Source organism: Metopolophium dirhodum, chromosome 2, assembly GCF_019925205.1.
Source record: "Metopolophium dirhodum isolate CAU chromosome 2, ASM1992520v1, whole genome shotgun sequence".
NCBI lineage: Eukaryota > Metazoa > Arthropoda > Insecta > Hemiptera > Aphididae > Metopolophium > Metopolophium dirhodum.
The window spans coordinates 12,239,318-12,265,999 of NC_083561.1; positions in this window are offsets into that span (position 1 = coordinate 12,239,318).

Below are 26,682 nucleotides of genomic sequence, written 5' to 3' on the forward strand. Positions count from 1 at the left end.
ATGGAAGGCACTTACGCTGACGAAAGCGACGAATACCTCGTGCGTCTAGTTACTCTTCTTCTGTCTGCCATTGATACGGGCGCAACTACTGCGAGTGGCGACGATCAGACCCCGGAGTCGGAACCTGAAGGACAAAATCCGATTCTTGGAGGCGCAGATAGAAAAGAGTTCAACGAAAACGTCGAGGATTCTGTCTCCTTGCACAGTGATGGATTGCCGAGCGGCGATGCGCTGTCATCTGCAGCAGAGTCGGAGCTTACTCCGATCCCAGAGACAGCACCGCTCGGCAACAACAACTACAATTCGAACATTTCGGAAGTAGAATAAGAGGACCATTCCGTTTTTCTGACGAGCCGTAGTTGTACGTCGTCGTGTGTGGACGCGCCGTTGCATGTCTACTCCTCGGGAGTCGGTGTGGGATCGACAGGCCCCGACTCCCGAGGGCGGACCGCTCGACGACGTTTTGGATGAGAACGAAGGACAGGATGAGAGAATGGGGGGGGGGGGAGGGGGAGAATGCGAGAGAGAGCACGGACGGTGCGCGGCGGTAAGTCACCCACGCATGTTGTCCGACCACCCGCGGCGCGACGGGTTCGCTGGCGTAACGCGATCGGTCGTCGTTGACGCGCGAGACCTTCTGGCGGCTCGGCGATCGCCCGACTGCAGTTACGATCACGCGTGGAGCGGCGGCGATGGAAGACGGCGACGACACGGCGGCTATAGTAGAGGTACCGGCGCGGGCAACGATTCCGCCCTGACGGTACACCGATCGGCACGACGGCGATGGCGACTCGGTACGACGGCAGCGGCGGAGACTTTGGCACGGGGTGAGTGGTATGGAGATTTGCATGCAGGAACACGGGGAAACTTAACGGTTTCACAGGGTCTGGTGGCGTGAGACTTCACCGCGGCGGCGGAACGAAGACGCGGCCAAAGGGACAATGCCAGGGCGAAAATTACCGAGAGTCAAGGATCGCGTTGTGGTGTGTTGACTCTCACCTTTTCGCCCAGCGGTAATCCCACAACGGTCTCTTCGCTCGTCCCCACCGGTTCCGCAGCACAAAATCTCACTTCGCTCGCTCCACGTCTTGGTATTCGTCGTCCGTCAGCCGAGTCGTCGCGCCGCCGTCCGTCGCCGTCAACCGTGGTCGTTCCCGTGGCCGTCTCGGTCTGGCCTCGCCGGCTGGGCAAGGTGTCGTCAAGCGTCCGAACAAACGCGCCAGTGACACTCGTCAACCCGCGGGACAGGTCGGAGAACGTGCAGAGGTGACCAGTGGCCAGTAACATTGCATTTCCGCACCAATTCGCCATCTCGCATCCTCTCTCCCCCCCTTGTTTATTATGTCTCCTGTCCGTCGTAGATAGATATTTATTCGTTAAATTTCATTAAATTATCTCAAACTGTTAAATTATTCACATATTATTGTAAATTTCGATTTTTTTTCCTTTTATTATCATGAACATAGTTATTATTTTTTTTTTCGTTTTGTTGAGTGTATAATCAATTATTAGAGATTTAACGACTAAAAAATCATTAAAATATATATTTTAAATAAAACAAACTCGTTAGTCAATTATACAGAGTAGACATGCAGTATAAACGCTACACTGATATTATAATATGTTCCAAGAAATATTTAAGACATCAAAACACTAAAGGCGACAAAAACTGCTGAATAAATCATAAAATAACGCATTACACCGGCGGATACGACATGGACAGTTATATTAACCATACAAGAATTGTAAATAATAATAATATAGATAATATGCATTGTGTAGAACGCGCGAACGTCAATATAGTCAAATAGTTAATACAAAATAATATTTAAAAAAATTCAAAATTGTATTTTACATAGGTAAAATAGTAATATAATTTTCATATAATATAATAGGTGCATGTCGAAAAATAATATTGTTTGAACCATTAAACCCCCGTGGATACGCGCATGTACCGATACCATATTTTCTACATAATTATTGACTCGAGTTGTAATATCCTAATCCGAACAAAACTTAGGTACCTATCTTTTGTACAAATTGTACTAGGAAATCACATTTTGACAGTATGTGAGTTTTGACAGTTGTACAATAATATATGAACTATAGGAATAACTAAAAAAGGTGCGGGTAAGTGTATGTCGCTCTGCAGTACAGTAGGTTACAAGTGGGTCACTGTAATGGATGGTGTTCAATTTGAATTCGATGATATAATATCGTTGTATAAGAAAAAGGATTCTGAGCGAAAACGGTCAGTCAGCCTATGATATTACCAAGTATATTTGATGATATTATTGTGAATAAAGTAATTTATATTTAACCTATTTACGTGGAGCCTTGTTTTAAATTTTCAATCCTTAGCCATAAAAGTTGAAGATTTTATAAATTTTTAACTACAAAATAATTATTAAATTTGAAATTTGATAAATGTTGTCAAAATTTGAACTTTAAATGCTTATAAAAAAAAATTGTGCCTATGTATTTTTAATGATTTTCAACTGCTATTAGAACGATATATCAGGAGCCTTATATTAAATTTTCACGCTTTTTTACCCAACAAATAAAATTTTATTGATATTTATAGAAAAAAAAACTAAAAAATTGAAAACTGACAATGTCCGTAAACAGCTAAAAAAAAAGTCAAAGTATTTTCAAAATTGTATGGTGTATAGAAAATGAAAATATAAACATTCAGTAAAATTTTCATGTATCTACAGTTATTCGTTTTTGAATAACAACAAAATTACAAAATCGTTACATGAAAAATCGAATGAATATAAAATGTTGTAAAAATATGAACTTCAAACGCTCATAAAAATTTAATTTGACTTTTTTGTAGACTTTTTTTTTTTTTTGATAAAAGTAGACAAATTTATCGATAATCTTGTATTACATTTCCAAATCTTAGATTTAAAAAGAAAAATTTATATGAATTCTCAACTCAAAATAATATTGTATTTTGTCAAGATTTGAACTTTAAATGCTTATAAATAAAAATTGTGACTATGGGTTTTTAATTTTTTTCATCTGCCTTTGAAACAATAACCTAGGAACCTTCTATTAAATTTTCAAGCTTTTTTAACCAACAAATAAAATTGTATTGATATTTATAGAAAATAAAACTAAAAAAAATGGAAACTGAAAATATCCGTAAACAGCTCAAAATAAGTCAAACAATTTTCAACATTTTATGATGTATAGAAAATATTAATATTCAGTCAAAGTTTCATGTATCTGAGATCATTTGTTTTAGAATTACACCAAAAACTAAAATTGATTTAGCATAAAAATTCCCGTTTTTCCTTAATTTTTCTTTTGTTTTTCACGTCGCTTTTGAAAACTACTGGGAAAATTTTAACTTTTTTAACCCCCCAATGTACCAACAAGATTCACTTTCCTATCAGAAAAGTGACTGTTGAAGAAAATCCAAGCACTTTTACTGTCCTAAAAGGTGATGACAAAAAAAAAATAAAATAAAAAAAAAAACACACATCATTATAAAATCAATACATTCATCGCTTCGCTCAGAATCTAAAAAAAAATGTCTACGAGTTTATCACTAAATCTTCTGTTCTGGTGAAATTGATATTGCCGTTGACGGTTTGAAGGCTGGAAGAAAATGACTACTTGCTCTCTGAATGCCATCGGTACTTGTACTACCTACCGTATCTTCTAGTAAACACAACGCGTACGGCTGTCCATATTGTGTTTCCTCTCGGCATATTTTCGGAAACGAGTTACTTTTTAATTGGTACTTTCCTATCACTGAGCCGAAATAAATTATTGAAACGGTACACACTTTAATGGTGTGCCACCGCTTATTAAAAGTACATGGACGCGTTGGTTTTAAGCTGTATATGAGTATAGTTCTTATACCTATACAAGTAATTCGGTATTATATATAGATGGAGTTATGTCGTCGGACACAACCTATCATAGTGACCCGGTGATCATGGACTCCGTAAATGTTATTACAATAAGAAAGGAATATGTCTCAAATATTACAGTATAAAGGTAGACGGAACAGGTTGGTTGAATCAGGCCCGGTCAAATAAGTGGCATAATATAAGCAAAACCTTCGTTAGGGTTTAGCATGCCTAATCAGGCGCGCTTGGGGGGGGACTTAATTTGTACGCTATAGTTCTGAAACAGTTTATTCCTGGAAGTAATTGAGGTGGTGTCCAAATGAAATTGTCTTCGATGCTGGTCGTTGCCCGTTGGTTTTCCTCGTCTCGAAAGTGTTTCATCGCGATGGCGTTTTGATACGATCGAAATCGACGGGTCAACTCTTTATACTACACAGTGCTATCGGTGGCGCATCGATTACCTGCGTCGGAGTTCTTTGTACAAGGTGGTTCTTTTTTAAAGGTACATGTTGCAGTATGAACTACATAAGTATATTAAGTTTTAATATACTTAGGTATACCTACAGTTATTAATTTTCCCACCAGAAAGACGGTTTGTCAGGTGCGTTATCCCAGCACCCGCACTTCCGAAATCATAAATTGTAATCAAGCAGTATTATGTACTATATTTTGTACAATTATGTACAGCCAAAATTAAATTTTGTACGACCCTCGAACATTGGCGGACATACGGGGATGCCAGGGGGTGCTAAGCACCCCCAAGTCTTAAATTAGCACCCCCATTTTCTATTGTGCAAAAAATATTATTTAAACTGTAATTTTGCGTTTATAAGAATGAGTTTCCAGTTTGTATTGGTATACACTAACGGGACGTAAATATTTTATACATAAATACAGTAATTGGGTTATTGGGTTTGTGAATTGTGATGTTGGTATGAGTGTATGACGGTATATTCCCTATTTTTAATGCATGTTATCTTATCGGCTGTTTTAACACAAGTTTATTTTTAATGTTATTTTATTACCTCGAACCCTCCCTCTCCCATTTGTATGAACAATGATACTAGGTACAAGGTACATTCCTGTTACCTATTTTTGACAATTTTGGCTTAGGTACGCAGCGAAAATAAGAACACCATCCTTGCGATTTAGTTGAAACGTAAAACTATTTTTTTCATTCAGCGAAATTAATTAATTAATTTTTTTTAATAATACTCGAATACTGCTTTAGATTTCTTGCCTGTTCTTAAAAAAAGCTATTTATTAAAATGAAATACACTGACCTGTAATTCTGCATACCTAGCTCGGGAGTCGGGGGTATATATATCATATATAAATGATTAATCATCAATATTATCGTTTCACATTCACTTTTCTTAAAAAAATAAACATAATATAATAGTATGCTCGGTGCTCATTATATTATGAGTTATAACTAAATAAAATTAAACAAATTTTAATAAATTAAACAGGTAAAGGTTTAATTCAGTCATTAATCTAATTTTAATGATATAGTATCAAACACTCGCAAAGTCGGCATTAAAAATATGTTCATGTTCAATAGAGGTACCTATAACTTTTATTTTTCGTACATAACGAGCTTACTTTTGTTTTTATGGTGACTAAACTTATTTTTAAAGCCTAGATGCATGATATATCTTGACATTTTTCATGTCAAAAAACATTGTTAATCATTTGATATATCATAGCACAACAACACATCGATTAGCTTTAATTGTTATACACTGTAAAACCATGCGAAGTGAAAATAGGTTATTTATACACTATAATTACACTATAATTACGCTTGTGCTTGTTCTGTGGAGTTTTATCACATTGAACTTTGTTGTGAAAACAAAATTATTATTCCAAAACTTAACATTGACGATAAACTCGAATTTATAACGACTGCACAATTAATTCGATATACACTTTAAGTCGTTAAGCTCATCTTACATAATGGCAAGCGCATATTCTAACCGTTCTTCAAATGTGTCAACAATTTACGATAAGTAAAAGTTTTGTTGAATCGCATCAGAATCTAAATTGAAGAAGTTGAAAATAGCACGTTTCATTCTTATTTGGGCAATAAATATGCAAAAGAGACGTTTGTGTATGCGAATTATGGCTATTCACCGTTGGGTTGAAGTTATTGTTAAAATTGTAGTTTATAGTCTGAGTAGCGTCAGGTAATATATTCTACAATGTGATGTTATACAATGCGCGTTCATGCGTTCACTATTCAAATATTTTTTTGCTTAAAAAAAGTATAATAATTATTAAAATTCAGAATTTTGTAATTTTATACAAGATAGGTAGGTGGTAGGTAACTATATATATATACCAAGATGCTATATTTTAAAGTTTAAACACTTAGATTTTTAATGCATTAAATGTGTATCTTATGGTGATAAACACTTTTTTTAATATGACGGTATACATATGAATTAAGTTTTTGATCATTATACTTGATGTACTAATAGGATGATAATTAATTCATTATATTATTTAAATCTAGTACATTGTACTATTTTATAGCTAATAGCCAATATATAATGTCATAATGGTTATAAAAAAAGACATCAAATAGATGTGTTATCACTAATAAAATTACCTAAGTACCTACTTATTAATTATATAAATTTGAAAATGTGCCATAAAATGTTCATATTCCTTATTCTTATAATTAATTAAAATATCTATGTTCTATGATGTTCATAACAATTAAAAGCAAATATCTAATATCATTATTGTTCAGCTGTGGAAATATGCACTCAGAAAGTCAGAACTACAGTGGTCACTACTAAAAAACTGAAATAGATTACTGGTTTTCAAAACAAAAAATACTGATATAATTATTAATTATAATAATAAAATATGTTTAGTAAAATCAGTAGGTATAAAAGATTAAAACAGTATAATGGTAACTGAACCAAGATAAGTTGAATAAGTACCCAACAACAATAAACTAATGATATATCAATTAATATTTTGTATATAATATGAAGAAAAATATTTTAACCTATAGAATAGATTATTAATATTCATTTGAAATTAATAAACACATTTTTTTTGCATTTCACACAGTTTCTAAATAGTATGTAATTATTTTTTTCTAACAATACATATAAAATACTATACAAAACGTAAATAAATTATACACAAAGATATGTAAACTATGTCCATAGCCACATAGGTATGTAATATGCATATATAGGTGTATTTATAAAATACAATTTGTAAATACGAACAAATCGTAATATATTTTCTTAAATAATTCTATTTGTTTAAATGTTAACATATTATTATGTACATATACCTATCTACTTACAGTAAAAGAGAGGGTGTAATACAAAGCTTATTAACATAAAATATATTATATCGAATGCAAGAAATCATCTCGTATCGACTATAACAACACAGACGAAATACACTCCGTTGAAGTCGATGGAAAATAATAATATTCGTTTTACATTCCGTGTATGTATTAATATACCTAGGTGCATAATATATGTTATCGTAAGCACCGCCGCCCCTGTGACGTGTCTGCGGGACAAATTACGTTTTAAAGAGGTAAATAATATACGTCGTACATGCGCCCTCGGCACGAACGCGTAAATTACACATGGGTAAGCGCATGATTATATTTAAAACGACGAACCCGAAAACGGTTCTTTATTAGTTTATTTAGGAGTTAATTATTTGTGTCGAAACGAAAAAATAAATAACGCGAGCCGCGGATAGAAGACCACGTCGTCCGTATATCATATCGTCGTCGGTATCGGCTAAATATACTATGCATGTGTACCTTATAATATTATAAACCGTTTTATAGGTGCACACTGTACATAATAATAGTAACAATATTATAGCATATAATAAAACGTTCGGACGGATAGCGAGGCGTTTTGTTATTTTTTATTTATTACGAATAATATGCGTTTCCCCGCTGCAAACGAAACGGACGAAAACAATAAATCACCGCCGTCGGTTTTCTTTTGGTATGGGTATAATGGTATATACCTGCCTAGGTACTGCATTATAATATTAATTTTATCATTATTGTTGTGTAATAATATTATTATAATGAATAACTCGTGTTCGGTCGCCGCGCAGCCATAATATATAATATTATGTGCGTCGTATCACCGTCGTCGTTTGATGATGGCAATTAGTCGTCGACTCGAACATCGTCGAATTGCATGTAGCCCGATGTGTAGGTACCAATTTAATACATATATGTAGGTAATATTATATTTTTTATGAAACGAGTTATGAGGTTATACCGAAAAATAAATTGCGGACTATTTGACATTTCGTGTAAATACGCGTGTGCGACAAGAGTTTGTCTCGAGATGTTAATAATATAATATATATTGCATAATACGTATTTACTGCCGAAAATTAGGTATATTATTCATTATATTATACATTCTGTTTATGATCTCCGTCTGCAGTGCCTGTTGTAGAGAGGGAAGGGTGAGAATGTGTAAATATTTTAATACCTCGACAATCAATTATATTGTGTGTGTATTTATCTTCTAATCATAATACATATATAATGTTATACAATATGGTGAGGTAGATTAAATCTCATGTAGAAAATGTGTATATTTTTAAATTTATATTTAAATCGTGTAATAAATAATAATTTTGTTTCTGTTTTTGAGAAGAAACCTTATGATTATGACTATAGAAAACTTGAAGATATTGCGTTTATTGAGTGTTGTTTGAAATTGTTGAATTCATTATGTCCCTGATTATTATTTAGGCCACTTGTCTCTATCCTCTTCGCTCGTCTCGTCGCAGGATATAATATAATAAACTGGTGTTGTAGTACTATATTATAGCGGTGTAAATATTGCCAATTATTTTGTTTATGCTAGAAGGCAATATTATAAAAATGTATTGTTCCATTATATTAAAACGATTCTGAGCGGAACTCGGGGAAATATGATTTCAGAATATTAGATTTATCAAAAATGTTACCTTTTTCACATTTTTGCGATATTATCATAAACTTTTGAGAATGTTCCAAGTGAAACGAATTTATATATTAAAATAACCTTCAAAACCTAACCATTGCGTTCGTATTTTCAGCTTTAAATATTTACGCAGCGAGCCCGTTAACGATGGGATAACGGAACCAACAGTGAATCGTAAATATACGTCGAATAAAAATGCACTGGTCACCCACTCCATATTTAAATAAATTTCCAGGCACCGAATCCGAAATTATACGATTTTCTACTATAATTATGAATTATGATAATCAGTTGACGAAAGTCAGATCTTCTTATCGAATACCAGACGTAATTGTATGTCGTCTGCGCTAGATTCGGAACGACAGACATTACGAAGATAAACTTCAACAGAGATAAATATAATAATATATTAGGAGTTACTGTTGTAGCCCGTAGCCTGCCAGATTCGATGAATGTCCTGTAGAATCGAGTCAAAGAAAACAACAACAGTTACTGTAATATAATAATCGCGCGAAAACTGTCCCCGCGGAATGGCCAAAAACGTAGGTATATTATATTACATCATATGAATTCGGTTCCTAACCTAACCTAGCCCATTATAAATGTTCCCTATGTATAGGAGTTATATGGGTACGTATATTATAATACACAATATATGGGCATTATATTATTATAATATTATATATACCGGAGAAAACAGCAGATGATAACTTTACCCGCACGCGCTCGAGTTATCCGATCGCTTTGGAAAAGCTTTAACGGAAACCCTTTTAACCCATACGCTCGAGCTCTTTGCCGGCGAATTTTTTTTTTTACGTTTACGTTGTCTGTTTATAATATACTAAAATTTTAAGTGCAGCATTATAAAAACGCGAACGCGCGCTAACCGTCCGTCATCGTCGACGATGAGGAGGATTTATAATATTGTTATATAGTTATAATAATAATATTATGTTCGTTGTTCGTTATTCGACTCCTCCTCCTCCTCGTCTTTCTTCTCATCATCATCATCATCCGCGGCTACTGCGCACCTACGCGTTCGTATAATATAGTATAGTATATATATATATATATATATATGCACATGCATAGGTATATCGATTAAAAAAAAAAAATGTATATTTTAATAATAACTCAATTTTCGCGTAATCTTTTCCTCCGAAGGTCTTATAATATAATATATATTATATATATAATGTATTTACTAATCCTTAGATTATATTATATATACACGCGCGCTCGCGTCCTACGATAGCGTGCACATTACCCGGTATACGGGATTAGGTATAAACGAAAAAAAAAAAAACACCGTTAAGATATTTTACTTGTCGGTTTTTTTTTTTTTTTTTCACTACCCAGTATTATAATACGTCGGACTGCAGTGAACGTAAATGTATATTTATATATATTATACACAGTATTATTATAATACACGACAGACTCGCTAGCCACGCGGTCTTTCTCTCTCATTGATTTATTCCAAGCATTTTTTTTTTTTTTTTTTCGTATCCGCGCATTTTTCAGCGAGACGCACTGCTATATAGCTGGCCCGCCACCCTCCCCGCTAACTCTGCCGGACGATGCGCAACGGAAACCCTCCAGTCGGTGGGAGAGTATCCTCTTCCTACTCGCATAATGATAATTAATAATAATATAATCTCCGCCGATTGCCAAAATATATTATAACATGCGCTTTCCCGCTCGACAACGCGTTTTTATCGAATTTCCTATATGCGGACGTATATAAGCACCAGATATTATGTGGGTTGATAAATGATGAGAATACTATAACATAATAATATAATGCATATCGTATACAAAGCGGTTGGGCGACAGTAATTCTCAAAGTAAATTGTTTTTATTTTTATGAGCTATAGTTAGAATTATTATTTTTATAACACTACGTCTTAACAAACAAACTACCCACTACTTTTTTACTACACACTTTTTATCATAGGGATTTTGAAATAAAAAAAAAATGCTTATACTTCAAAATTGAAAGCCGCAGAATACTTTTCCGAAAATGTTGATTTATTAGTATTGGATATTGAAGAAAAAGTTTTTTTCATTAACAAGTATTTGAAACCAAAAACTTTTGCAGGAAATCGTTCTGTCGTTTGAAAAATTAGTGTGGCTATTTAAGTGGATCAACCCGTATTGTGCGCATATAATATAATATATTATAATAGGTATAGTTACTTGTCGAAAATAAACTAAATACCCACATAGCATTTAAATATTATAATATATTGTGTGACATTAATAATTATTATCATAATATACATTATACGCATTACACATCATAATAATATATTGGTACGACACGTATATATTATATAATATTATAAAATAATACACATTTCTTCAAACCTGATCGGACGGTAATAATTAATTATATTGAATTATATTTTCGATCGCGTATGCTGCGTGTGCACGTGGGCTTGTGCCAGTGATAAACAAATATATTATATAAAATAATGATATTATGTACATATTAATATATTATAGACTCTCACTTTACATAGCATTGGTCGGGTGCATTCCGCGGGTGAACTTGTCGACGGTGTTGTCCTCGCATGTATAGGTACATTACGTAATAATATACCATATTATAATATTATATACGTATACGCACGACGATTCAATTAAACATTTTAATAAATCGCACTAATGAAAGCTTCTGATGCCGCTGTTCAGCACACAGACCGGGTACGGAAAATCTTCTTTCGTTTTCACATTTTTTTCTCTCCGCTCGCTTTTACGTTTGCCGTTCGGGTGTATACGCGGGAATGTACATATAAGTATATAATATCGTGTGTGTGTGTGTGTGTGTGTGTGTGTGTGTGTACGAGAATGTAGTTATATAAATATTATATTATTATTACCACACTTTTGCAGTACCTAACTATATACCAGAGCTAAAGCGAAACACAATAATATGTACACTTTTGTCGTATATATTATTATTTCGCGTGGAAAAAAGCAGCACGAGGAATACATTATAAAATATAACGTACATTTTTAACGAAACCGTAATCGCAAAATAGTGTACCTACATTATTATTAATTATTATAATATAGTGTTCCGAACGATATAATATATTTTAAATTTACCTGCCTGCCTGCGTATATCAAATGAAATAGGCACCCACGTCCCACACATGTAAGCATATAATGAAAAATTAAAAAATAAATATTTTATGCTAATATATTGAACCAACCACGGTGCTTTGGTATATGCATATATTATTATTTGTATACGGTATAAATATGAAGTATCATACATAAACAAATAATATATAAATATATATTTAATAATATTATATACACTTACTTTACAGTCGCTCATCGTGTGTGTGTGTGTATGTGTGTGTGTGTGTGTGTGTGTGTGTGTGTGTGTGCGTATGCTAGCAAATTTCTTTAAACAAATATAATATACTTACATGATTATAAACTATAAAAAAAACTGTCTATAATATTATATTATCATTCTTTTCAAAATATTCCAAACATTTTTGTAATTGATTAATTTTTTACGAAAATTAATAAAAACACATTTTATGTGGCTTACAGTGGAGTGTATATTTGTATAATATCATATTGACGAGTACAATGCGCAAACTTAACCATAACATCGATTTAAAGTAATTACATAATATTATTATAAAATATATTATCTTTAGGTAATGCATTATATTGTATAGAGTCAATAGAGATAATATAGAACGTATTGATAAACTAATAATATGCGTGCTTGTTTGATTCGTATGTATTGTTTAAGATGACGAGCTTACTTTTCTCTTTGTTTCTATAACTTGATCAGAGGGCTGGCGGATTAGAAGTAATAGTTTTTTTAAATACTATACAAACTAAAGTATTTATTTGTGAAAAAGTCATAGAATTTTCCGACGGAGACAAAATAAAAGCAGAATATTATTATACAATTTGGAATAATTATTGTGCTTCATGAAATAATACAAATAAACAGTGGTCGATCACCAGATACTCAACGTTAAGTTTAATGTAGCTCATTTGTTGGAAAAGGTTGGTAGTCTCTGGTATAAACGGATAACAGTGCCTTTTTATCCGGTAAACGTAAACATAATGCAATATTGTATACAATTTAGTAAACGATCACCATACATATGTTATACGCATATAATATTATACTAATAATAATAATTTATTGTATTATACTGAAAATTATTCTAATAAATGTGTGTTCACGTGTGCCTAGGTATAACGCATTGATATTGTCCGTTTAGAATTTAAATCCTAACCGTTACGTTTGAATAACATTCACTGAAATAATTTGTTGTCATATTGTACCTAAATATTATGATATGTCCTAATACTGTATTGTTTATCAGTAAGTATAATAATATTATGTTATGTGATACACGAGCGTGTTCGTCGAGTCCCATCGAGTGATTAAAAGTAACTAATTATTACGTCCATCGACGTTATAATATACCAGCTAGGTGTATTAAATTTAAACGCTGTTATGTATTATTGCCTATACATGCATCGTGAACCAATAAAACGTTATAGTTAGGTATTACGTGATAAATACCAAATATTATATATTCAACGAACCGAATCTATATGATAATATTACTATAGGTACTACCCATATCGTGTACTTACAAAATATGTTTTTACTTCATAGAATAATAATAACTATTGTATAGTATACATCGAACGAAAATATAATAACTGCGATGGATAACGATGCCTAGGTAGGTATCATAATAATATATTATGTGTGCTTATATGCGATATGCGTATACCAAATTTACGATTCAAACATAGAATATAATATGTATAATATAAATAATATACAATAAGACTGCTCTGAACGTATATACTATATACCTGTTACGACTGAGAAATGACCGTGTAAAGTGTTGTAGAAGTTGTTATTATTCCTAAGACAAAACTGACAGGTGTTTTGGGGTTAATATCGAATACATATTACATAATAATAATATTATGTACACCTAGTTATACGAATGGTTTATGACGTGTATATAACTATATAAGTATATACGCATCGCGTGGCCGCCTTATACCTATCTAAGATGATAAGTATAGGTATTTACTTCGCGGTGTCTTCGCTTTCGTGTCTCCGCTTTATTCATATTTTATTTGAACGATTTTAATTATGATTCTCGTCGGCGGCAAAAGTGTCGAGACTAACGATATTGAATGCTAACAATAAAATATAATATTCTCAATTGTTTTCTATCATAACTATAATATTACACCAGCTTCGCGTTGTACGTCGATCGATATCAATTCATCGTATATTTTGGAATAAATTAATAATTATAAATTTAATAAAAATGTAAAAAAAATGGTTATAACTATGAATACCGTAGTTATAGATATAAAATATATACGTAATCATATTAATTTATTCAGCAGATTGTAAAACGAAATTAAAATGATTCCTAAACGTAAATATTAATCATTTCTGTTATTCGTGTTGTTTTTTAGTTTAATAAATTGATTTTGATTTGCATGCTAATGATATACGTTTTATTTTCTTCGTTAACATACAACTGCCATCGCCGTCTGCTTTGAATAAAAACAAACAAAACATCATTTTTGTACTTAATTATTATTATTTTTTGATTTTTCAAAAAAAAAACGTATTACCTATATAAATTAGTCATTTCAAATAACTAATATTCAGTGACGCGGTTAAAATCAACTCACATGTACACCTCAAAGTATATAATGGGCGAATATGGTGGTATTGTATATTATAATACTAATATTTTTAGTAATTTGCTTTTAAAACAGATTATTTTCAGTTTCAACAAAATCCATAAAACTATTATAAAAGGAAAACTCCGTTTTTAGGATTTTCTTTGTATCCGTTCATTGATTATTTTTTTGCATTATAAAATGTTTAGTTCAATGTAATTTTGTCCATCAATCGGTAGAATTATAAAAAAAAAACTTGAAATAAAATAATGTTTAATGTATACATTCTAATTTCGATACATATAATAACACCCTATTATATTAATATGCGTATATTTAAAGGGGTTCGTGAGTTATATTTTACCCTTATCCCAATTTTCACCCCATCAGAAATTGGGTTGAATTCCACTCTGCGTTCGGGGTTATATTATACATCTGTACCTGAATAACGATGGGTATATTTTAGCGTTATAAATTTATAATTATTGTTTTTATTATTGCGACGAAAAGGTCAAAGTGTGATATATTTTTTTATTCCTACACGGTGTACTCGGGAAATAAATGCGTAATTATTTTTATTAATAATTATTAACATAGGTCTAAAGGTTGATAATTAATTATAATTATGTATTTCATTTTGGATCAAACGATGACTAGATATAGTGAGAAGGGTATAATTTTAAAATATATTACGATAAGAGGTACCACTAAATATTTCAGTTTAAAGAGAATATTGAAGTACGCGTTTTGAGAGAAATTCAACGTTTTAGCCCTTTTGGTACGCAATACAACTTAGTGACTTTATTTTAAATGGCAACGAAAATTTGTTTTGAACAGAATCAGATTGGTAGGTATAATTTTTGTTTTGAATTGCACGATTGGAAAATTTAGAGGAAGTTTGAACTATAACGAATAAAAAAGGTAGCTGATTTACATTTACACTTCATTTTTGTATATTATTCAAACTTTACAAATAGTCAAAACAATTTTGGTGATATCTCGAGTATAAAATTATAACAGTTAAAATATATCAATAAACCAGCCGTTATTTGTACATTTCAGCATACCTACTATAATTTTGTCAAAATTCTTTTTAAATTAAAAAACATATTTTATATCCATACATTGCTTACATTGTTTAAAAATGAATAATCTATCGATATCTGTAAACCTGTAAAATATATTTGTATTGTCATTTAAAAAAAATAAGTTGTATTAAACATAAAAAAGGTTAAAATTTTGAAATTTTCTTAAAATGTGACTTTTGGTGTTCTATTTTAAATATTCAGAAAATTCCATTTCGATCTGACGTCATTCAACTGAAATATTTAGTAGTACCTATTTCTTGGTGTGAACGCCGTGAACCCACGGTATACATACATCAAAATAATAATATAATAAAAAATAATATCTGTCTAAATGCATTTAGTTTAAATTATTTGTTATCGTTATAACAAATATCGAAAGTAGACATATTATATTAGCCCATAAAGGGTCTGATCGGGGATACATATTTCGTTATAATTAGAGCCCGAATATTGACGACTTGAGATGTTATTTTTTTTTTTTTTTTTGGTGTGGGGGGGGGGGGGGGGGGTAATTGACGATGCTTTTTGAGATTAAAATGTATTTCAATAACATAAAAATCCATATGAATATTTTTTATTTTGCTTTTTTTACTTTTTAATGTAATTTTTTTGTAAATTACAACTTTACTTTTTTAATGTACCTATATATATATATAGTAGGTTAATAACTGTGGCCATAACAACATAGATTGTCAGATATTTATCTTACCTTTATCGTCGATAAATATACTTTAACCTACTTATTATAACTTATATAATATTATAATTATCAAAAAGCACAGAACAGCATGTATACGTCTTCAAGGTTTCGGAAACATAAAATAAACAGGACAAAAATAATCGTACTGAAGTACCTAAACGGTATTATATATATATATATATATTTGTATAACGCATACATACTATTATATACATACGTTTTAAGTAAAAAGTAAAGTATTATATTACAAACGCGTTGATTATTATATTATCAAAATATTATAATCTTTTATACTTAAAACGAAAATAATTTATATGAATTATGCGTTTTAAAGTTTACGTAAAACGCGAAAAGGATTTAAAAGTTTAAAGAGTATAGTCGCGCGGTGGGCCGCGCCAGGGAAATCAACGCACAAAACTTTTTTGATCCCGACCGAAACGTGACGGTTAACCACTCTTCGGCGGCAACGGCGGGGCAGCGTGGGTTTCGTTCCGAATCGCTCCCGAGTATAATATACCGCACAACTGTTCGTCCCCCCTCCCCCCCCCCCCCCCCCGACCAACCACCCGCAACCGACCAGCCAATACCAACAGACCTTACAGTTGTATATATATATATATATATATATACATTATACATTATTTTTCCCGAGTCAGTGCTGCTGTATATATACATATAACGCGAGACTCGGGCCGATTTCGTTGGAGAACCCATTTTGGCGCCATTAAGCGAAACATTTAAATAAATAATTAATGCGTAAGTGCGAACGCCGTGCCAGAACCCTCGGAAAAACTATTTATATAGTATAATATAATATAATAGTATATAGTATATACTGTATAGGTGCGTATAGCGCGCATCGGGTAGTTTTCTTCCTGAAACAATAATAACAATAGCACCTGGTGGTGGTGGTGGTGGTTCTACTCCTGCGCGACGATAGAAGTTCCTCCCGCGGCGGTGCATGCGTATAATATATATTCATGCTCATATTATAATAATAAAAATATATATACACAGCTATACTTACTTAAGTCTGATACTTATATAGGTGTGTATTGGGGCCCGGCTGCCGTTTTCGGGCGCGCGTGCGTACAGGAGAATATAATAATTGATGATACGCGTCATTACGCTGGGGGTGCGCGCATTATTACGCTTAATTATTGTTATTATATTATGTGTAATATTATATTATTATGTTTTCGGTACCTATACAATATAATATTTAGGTACCTAGGTCTATAAAATGGATAAAAGGAAAAAAAAATGTTTGATAATATCCTTTGAGGACGCGCTATCATAATATTATTATTACCTTATAAATATACTATACACTATATACAGTAACAAGTATATTATAATATTATTGCACGTGAAATGTGTTTTAGAAAACACGAAAACTATTATCATAATAATATGTATGCAGATGAGTACTTATAAATAAACGGTGTGCGCGTGTCTGCTGTCGATTAGTCAGATCGATAAAAAAAAAAAAAATAAAAAATAACTACCTACCGTATAATAGCCACTGTTCGAGTACATTATCTTATACAATTATATTTTATGGTATAATGCTATAATATATTTTGTGGAAAAAAAATTAACACAACACCCGACGTTTGGTTAGGATTAATTTTTTTTTAAAAATTACAACTGTATACGTACAGTTAGCAGCTTTAGAGTCTAGGCCCTAGGGTATACTCTGCATCTCTCGGCATCAGTGTGTTTCTTATTTTTTTTATTAATTATAACAAGCGAAGTATGCCCGATTTCAGTGGTCGAAGTAGGAAAACGTAATCATTGTTTAGGCTCAATAGTTGTTATGTTATACCGAGAAGACCACGCAGATTCTTATCCGGAAACAGTTTAATTAGTATATTTTGTTTGGTACATATTTTATGTTTAATACAATTTCAAGAAATACATTTTTCAAATTAAACCAAAAATTTGTTTTTGTGGATTAATTGTTTCTTTTATCAATATATTTTGTTGCCTTTCATGAATTTTGATAAAAATATTAGATAATATTATTAAGTATTTAGTTACTATTTATTTATTTATTTCGTATGGCTCACTAAAAAACATAATTTATATCATATAGGTACTTAGTCACCGTTATAGTATTTTATAATATTATGTGCATTGTACTGAAATATAAATTTCATCTATGCCTTATTAATTATTATAGTGTACTATAATAATTTTTCGAATAAAATTCGTATTTATGGTTTAACGGCCGCGTGTATAACGAATCCATCACTATACGCATTCTATAATTTGGGATCAAACATTATCTTATTTAAAAACTCTCGGTTTTCGATCCTAACATTCTTTTTTTTAATGATTTTAAATTTTTACCTTCTTAGACGATAATATTTTATTTTATTATTTACATACATACATGGCACGTAATATACATTTTGTAACATGTATACAATACTAACTTATTAATGTTCAGTGTTCACACCTCTGTATTTATTCTTCATAATACGTACATAAAATAAAATGTTCATTTTTCCATGTCTTTTTTGGGTAACCTATAACCATGCACTCACATAAAATTAAACATAAAATGGAACATTACGTTTTGAGTAAAAATGTGGAATAGATTGGAGCACATCTTCTGCTTCAAACGCCATGAAACGATTTTTAAAATAAAACACAAATCATCAAAAGACAATAACTCTGCACCATAAATATATAATGTCAAAATATTATTATTTGTATCAGAAAAATGTTTATAATTTTCTTCAACAAATAGTACCTATGTTAAATATAAAGATCGTGGGATGCAAATTCATACTCTTGCAATGCCCCGGAATTATTATTTTTTCATTTCAAACAATATTTGAATATAATATATTTTTAAAAACATTTATCTTTCTATGAGGATTTCGTAATTGAATAAAAACATTTTAAATTACATCCATTACAGTTAAAGTCAGTGAAATTAGAAACAAACAAATAGTTATAATTATAATAAAGAATAATATAGTTGGTACGTTATTATATTAATTGTTTGTATAATACGGACGTTTCGTCTTGATAGCTTAATTTTAAATTAAACACGGAACGGCTTTTTATTTTTATTTAGTGATATTGATTTTTATACATTATTCTTCCGTTTAGGTAATTGAAAATACAATTTTTTTGAAGTAAAACTATTTAAAAGAGTAATCATCTACGCGGAGGCACATGATACAAAACAGAAAAAAAACAACTCTGAGATTCTTCAGTGCTTGTTAATTCCTGCATATCGTATTTTTATTCGGACGACAGTCGTAAATTGTTCAGTCATACTAACTATAATCATATTATGAATTAGGTATAATAGTAACAATACGTGTAGCGCAGTGTAGCATAATAGTTATTGTTTATATTAAAGTCTAGACGGTGGCAAATGTCATACGAGTCCACGTGTATTTACATATTAATGAACCGCATCTCTCGCAACTGGACATATTTTATTTTAAATGATATAGCAGGTATAAATTGTATACGCATTTTGTACGATAGTATACAACATGTCAAGAAAATGATTTGTGCGGGCGATTGTGGTGGGCGTATTTCTGGTAGTTATGTTTTTCTTATACATCACAAATAAAAACAACAACAATGATAAAGTAATTTTTATATTGGCGAGCAATTATTACGTCGGACATAAATAGGTACATATTATTGTATCATTGATTTTGGTATTTTGGCATTTCACGAGTCTCTAAACAGTAAGCTCGGATTTTGACTGAATTTACGAGGGTGCAGGGTTAAAAGGGTATTTACTTACTATGAATGTGTGTACGCTCCCTTTATTTTTCTTGCGCCAAAAACATTTTATTTTCGTATCGATAAACAAACCGAACATGTAAACAGACCCTACTATGCTAATGTATACAAGAACAACACATTCCCCTGAAATATCCTTTTTGGCAAAGAAAAAATTCAGGGTTCCACAATGAAATTATTATTAGAATTTTATTATAGGTACATATTCGAATAATATACAAAGTATTTATAACGTAATGTGATCTATCGATGTAGTCAATACATATATTATATGTATAAACCATATATTATATGGTTCGTTGATTCACTGCATATAATTCTATCCTAATGTTATTCTAAAACCGAGAAACTGATTGATAAGAACAGTTTTGTCAAGTATAAACCACTACCCCGAAAGAACAAAAATATTGTCTACACAATACGCTGTAGTCTTACAAAACTTTATGTCATTAAAAAAAAAATAACCGTGAAAATCGGAAAAATGTATTCAGAAATACTACGACTACAACTATATAGTTATAATATGTAAATTGTATATTATACGATGTATGAAAACCGATTGAAAATTAAGTGTATTTTATTCAAACGAACCATCAGAATAAATTAGTCTCGAGTCGACTGCGCGCGTGATCGATGACGCGATTGACGGCGGTGACTGTAAAAAGTCGGAAAAGCCTGACAAACAATCGGCGTGGCAAGCATATTATTATATGCAGGAACGATTTTCGGGGTGCGAACCGACAAACGTCCGGAAGGAATGATGGTTTCGGAGAACACACCGAGCTGGATATAATATTCAGGGTAGACCACTACTTATATATATAAATATTATGTACTATTGTGGTATGTAATGATCGTGACAAGCCGGAAATGCGTCTAGCTGCGAAAAGTGCACGCGAAATGTAAACGTCATCGTCGAGCCATTACATGTATTACACATAATAATATATATATTATATACACAATATATTTTGTTACAACTGAGATGGGTCCAAATGTATATAAAACCTTGAACATTAATGCACAGCAGCGATTTTTCAACAAAAATGTTAAGTGAGTACAAAAACACCATACATAATACATATTATTATACTGTACATATTTATATAACATATTATTCATCAAATGTATCCAGCATAAACTATCATGACGCACTAAAATATCCAAAAAGAAAAATCCGAAGGTTAAAAATCCAGAATTATAAAAAGCAATGGATAGGACACAAAATCCACATAATTATGCAAAATATTATTATTTATTTACAAATTACTATACTGTATACCTACTTTGTTCTTATTCATAATTTATAATTTATTATCGGCACATGGCAATCATTATTAAATTAAATATTTTTTATTAATATGATTTGAACTTAAATAATGTTATTATTATTTATTATTGTTATTTTTATTATTATTCTTTTTTCGAACAAGCTATTTTACATTTTTATAATTTACATTTGTTGTCCAATCAGACATCAGTTGATTTTGTTAACGGTGTTGGTGTCGGTTTTTCCAATTTTCCGAAATTCTATACAATTTGAAAATTATATTTTATATTTTAGTTCCTACCTTTATTATAATACTTTTCCACTAATCTTCAGCTCGATACTTATTATACGATACGGTGTATTATATCGAAAATTACTTCACAGGAAATACTCTCGGACCCTGTAAAATAGTCGGATTTTGTTATTTATTTTTTTATTTTTTTAAAAGAACGAAAAATTGTTCAGGTCAGATCAAAGGCTGAATTTTTATTTTACTTTAAATAGTGATAGAAAAATAACAAATATTGTACATTATACAATTAATGCGTATTTTAACTTCTATAATTATGATTTTTAAAATCGGCTTTGGGGTGACCTGCAAAATGTTCTCTTCTTTCAAACAATAAAAAAAGTTAACGAAATCCGACTACCCTACAGTGCGTAAGAGTTTTTCCTGTAAGACATGTTTTCGTATTAAAAAATGCACCGGCTCCAATGCTTTTAACCTTGCACTTTTTGTTGCCCGTTGAATATTTTAGTACAAGATATTTTTTTTCCTAACAACATATGGAATAATATGTAGTCATCGTTCGGGCCAATATTACTATATAAAATAGTAGGTTATTTTGATAAGAACACAAATTATATCCAATATAGTAGATCCTAGGTACATTAAAATTATTGTGCTTAGTAATATCATAAGTGATGTTTCCTTCCGTTTCAATTTACAAAAAACAACATATTGTATGGGTAGTATAGGTATGTAAATTATTACCCTGGAGTTTAGTTTTCACTCGTTACTGCTATTGATCTTTTTGAATGATATTATTTGTATTCATATTACACTGAAATAACCAAATTTATAGTTGGCCTTTTATTTTAATTTTTTCAATAACATTATGATCACACGGCGTATTGTATAGGCCATTTCGGTACACGCCGTGTGTTCATTTTTCCAGTATCTCATAATGAATTATTATAGTCATGTTATTTATAATACATTTCAATAATAAAATAAAATGATGATGATATATTATACGGCTTTGTGAATTGACTTTTCAAATACATCATGTCGTGATTATAAAATGAAAAAATATTTATTGTAACGAAAAAAATGGTAAAAAAAATCGAACAAAAATTTGACTTTTTTAATCGACATAATGATAATAATAATATACAAATAGTCATCCATGGTACATATTGTATAGTACCTAGTGTCAATATATATATTGATATTATAACTAGTATTGATGTATTTTTTATTGTTGTTGTTTGGGTGATAACATTGCATGCTGCCGATGTCATGACATTTTATTAATTGGACAAAAGTATTTACTGATACAATTTTAATATAAAGTAGGATAGTTGGAGATAAGTTAAGTCTGTGTAAACTGTGAAGTACGTCATCATTTCGTACAAAGAAGAAAGCATATATTGAAGTAATTCTTAATATTTTTGGTTGTAATAGATCTTTTGTACTAAGAGAATTCAATTAAAAAACACGAGATGAGAGGTCTGATAGTTGATAAAAATTATAGTTCATTATTATATTTTAACATAATATTAGAAGACAATTAATTAAAAGAATTAATTTTTACAAACGATAATGACTAAATATGGTGATTTTAAAAATGATGATAAAAAATAAAAAGTATGCCAAAATATTCTCAAAAGTTGAAAAGTAGAACAAACTCGTAAAACGTTTCAAAACTTTTATTTTAATTAATATTAATAAACATTTTTAATTTAGTATTATGCTAATTATTTTTATGAATTTTATGAAAAAATATAATATCTATGGACAATTTTTAATAAATACATTTCCTTAAATAGCTGAATTTCATTCAGCCCATTAATATCTAGCCATAATAATATGCAGGATATCCATACGATTCGTATAGATTTTCCAAATATTTAACCCTTAAAAAAATGGTCTAAGACAATACCTGATGATTTCATTTTGGACTCACAGTATAGTCTGTAGGACTGCAATATACAATTTTATAAACAAAACCTTTTACACGATTTTATCTAATTTAAAAAAAAAGGAATTTTTTATTATAGGTAAAAAAAAACGGGCCACATAATTGAGGGTAAATAATGGTTACTGAAATTGTACAGTGTTGGGTGCAATTGGTATAACGAAAAGGTTCATTCGAGGGCAACAGCGGTCAACACCTTCATAATATTACATAGGTAGTATTATATTATCGCCTCGCGGAGGGAACGGGTATGGAAAAGAAGCCCTCCAAATACAAAAAAACATGAAAAACCTCTAGTCGACTTTTTTTCTGCACCCGCATACGCGCATTACTACGCGATCCGTGATAATATTATTACAACCATTATATTATTATATAATATTTTCAACGACACACACACACACACACACACACACACAAATGAAATCGATGTTTAAAAGTATAAGGAAAAGTACGTCAAAATCTCGACGAGGTTTCGAATAATTCGAATAATTATTATTAGACCGTCTCGTCGAGGAACGGTCACTATGATGGGATCCATGTTCGGGGATATCACATCTTAATGATAATATTATCATGTCGTTAAGGAAGGTAAGCACAATAATATAATAGTATTATAATAGGTATACGTAGAGGAACGCGTACGCTTTATTATACATCAGGTGCGCAAAATCTTATGCGGCCTGCAAAAACAACGACCTCGCCGTCGTCTCCGGCCGAGGTATCTCGCTGGGACTTCGCATACTATACCGCCGCCGTCGCCACTGCACATATATTATATCGCGTATAATTGATTAGTTAATTCATTAATTGCGAATTTTAAACATGCCCGAGCTGACGTGTACACCGGCCGGCGGCGAGCTCGAGTGTGTGTGTGCATCTCTTTCTATATAAAGCCACGGTTAAAATACCGGTTTTTTTATTATTATTATTATTATTATTATTACTATCATCGTGTATGCACGCACTTTTTTTTCTTCCCTGTATGTATATATTATATATATATATATACATTTTTTTCGTGTTCTCGTCCCGTCGGGTTGTAAATAAAAAAATAAAATAAAAATAATAAAAAAACGCGCGCGCACACACGACTTCACAATAAATTCATCCATTACTTCCCAATAACGCGCGACGCCGCCGCGCCGCCACCGCCGTCGCAGTTTCCTCTCCTTGCCACGACGCCGTCGGATGACTTCTCTCTCTGCTAAACACCGACCCGTATTATACATACCTCATACTTATATATATATATATTATGTATGTAACTGGCAACACGACGACGTCTGTCGAGGAACGACCGAGAAAATATTGTAAAAAAAAAAATACTCGAAGAAAAAAGATAAGTCGGCGGCAGGGAGGAAAATTAGCAATTTAATTCGATCACGTCCGACGAGCCGTTAAGGTCGACGATGATCTGAGAGGAGACGATCGCCGGATCACGATCAGCGCATCATCAAGATGATGGTCGCGACGCTCGTCCGATCCAGCCCGCGTTCGGAATTTATGTACCTACGGTTGTTTTGTACATGATACACTGCATGATCCACCAAGGACGCTCACCCCTATATTTTTTCTTTTAATCATACATTTATTTAAATTCTAATTTTTAAAAAAAAATTAGAGTTTAGGACCATATTTTTAAATAAGTACTTCGATTTTTAATTCTATTTAGGAGTCCAGTTATCCTATGGCGATACCAACTTATTATTTTTCAAATAAGAGTCGCCCTTTTTTACCTATACGCATTGTTAAGAGGACACCATATTTATACATTTTAAAACGCTTATATTTACTAGATTTAAAATTAAAATTTTAGTAGTTAATAGTATTAAATGTTATAATTATAATATTATAATATTATCATTACAAATTGCGGTCTGCGATAATAAGGTTAATAAGGTATTTAATACTATAAATAGTAAAACACTTTGGTTGTCGTTTGAAAAAAATACCTTTATACCGCCCCTGGACACTTCTTAAATACTTTAATGGTATGAAAAATCTAAAACATTATCAAAGGGAAAAAAGTGGGTGAGGATGCTTGGTGATTGTCGGATCAGCCAATATCTTATTATTATACTATACTATATATTATACACGGGAATTCCGCGAGAAATCAAAAACCCTTCCGCAGAACGTGATAATATTACGGCCAGCGACGACGGACGTTATTGTGCGGACCGGTAGTGGTGTGGAGGGGGGGGCAGGGAATCGATTTTTTTTTTTGTTCACTTCCCCCGCGACGACACTTGATCACGCGGTGCTGCCGCAGCAGTAATCCGACCGTGACGACGTTTCCGGACGCTCAAGTTGGTCGTCGTCGTTTCGCGGTCACGATGTATATAATAATTATTACTACCATATTATACAAATACGCGTACGTCTTGGCGGTACACGTCGTACGATATATTAAGAAATATATTATAATATTATGATGCACGTAGCTGTATAATATAGCCGGTCGTCTATGTACGTTGCGGAGAAATCGATATTTGCACGTGACGCGATGCACAATAATATAGTATATAAATATAGGTACATCGGTCGCAACTGACATGACATCTCCTCCTACGCCAATTATTATTATTATTATTACTATCGTCGTCGTTGCGGGATATAAATTATATAGGTATATAGGTACGCGCTTATAATATCATCGTATTGTCTCATTGCGGTCCGACCGTATAATATTATTATAATATGTGTTATATTTCGTCGCGTTCCGTCCGTTTTTGCGGTCTCCCGAGACGATCAGACAGAATGTCACGGACCTGTCGAGGACGTGACTTACAACCGCGCGCGATTCGTTGTGTTTCTCTCGCCGTGGTCGAGCGCGTGCAGCATATAATACGCGTACCTACCTACCAGTGATTATAACATTATACATATTATTATTATTATTATTATTATTATTATGTCTCACACACAGATACGGCGAGTAATCGTACTCACGGGTGGAATAATTCGGGCGAGAAGATATTTTTGCGGTCACCCATACTAGCCAAAGAATTTTCCGATGAAACATAATATAATATATTGTACTATAAGTGTAGGCACTACACGCATAGCCAAGTGTA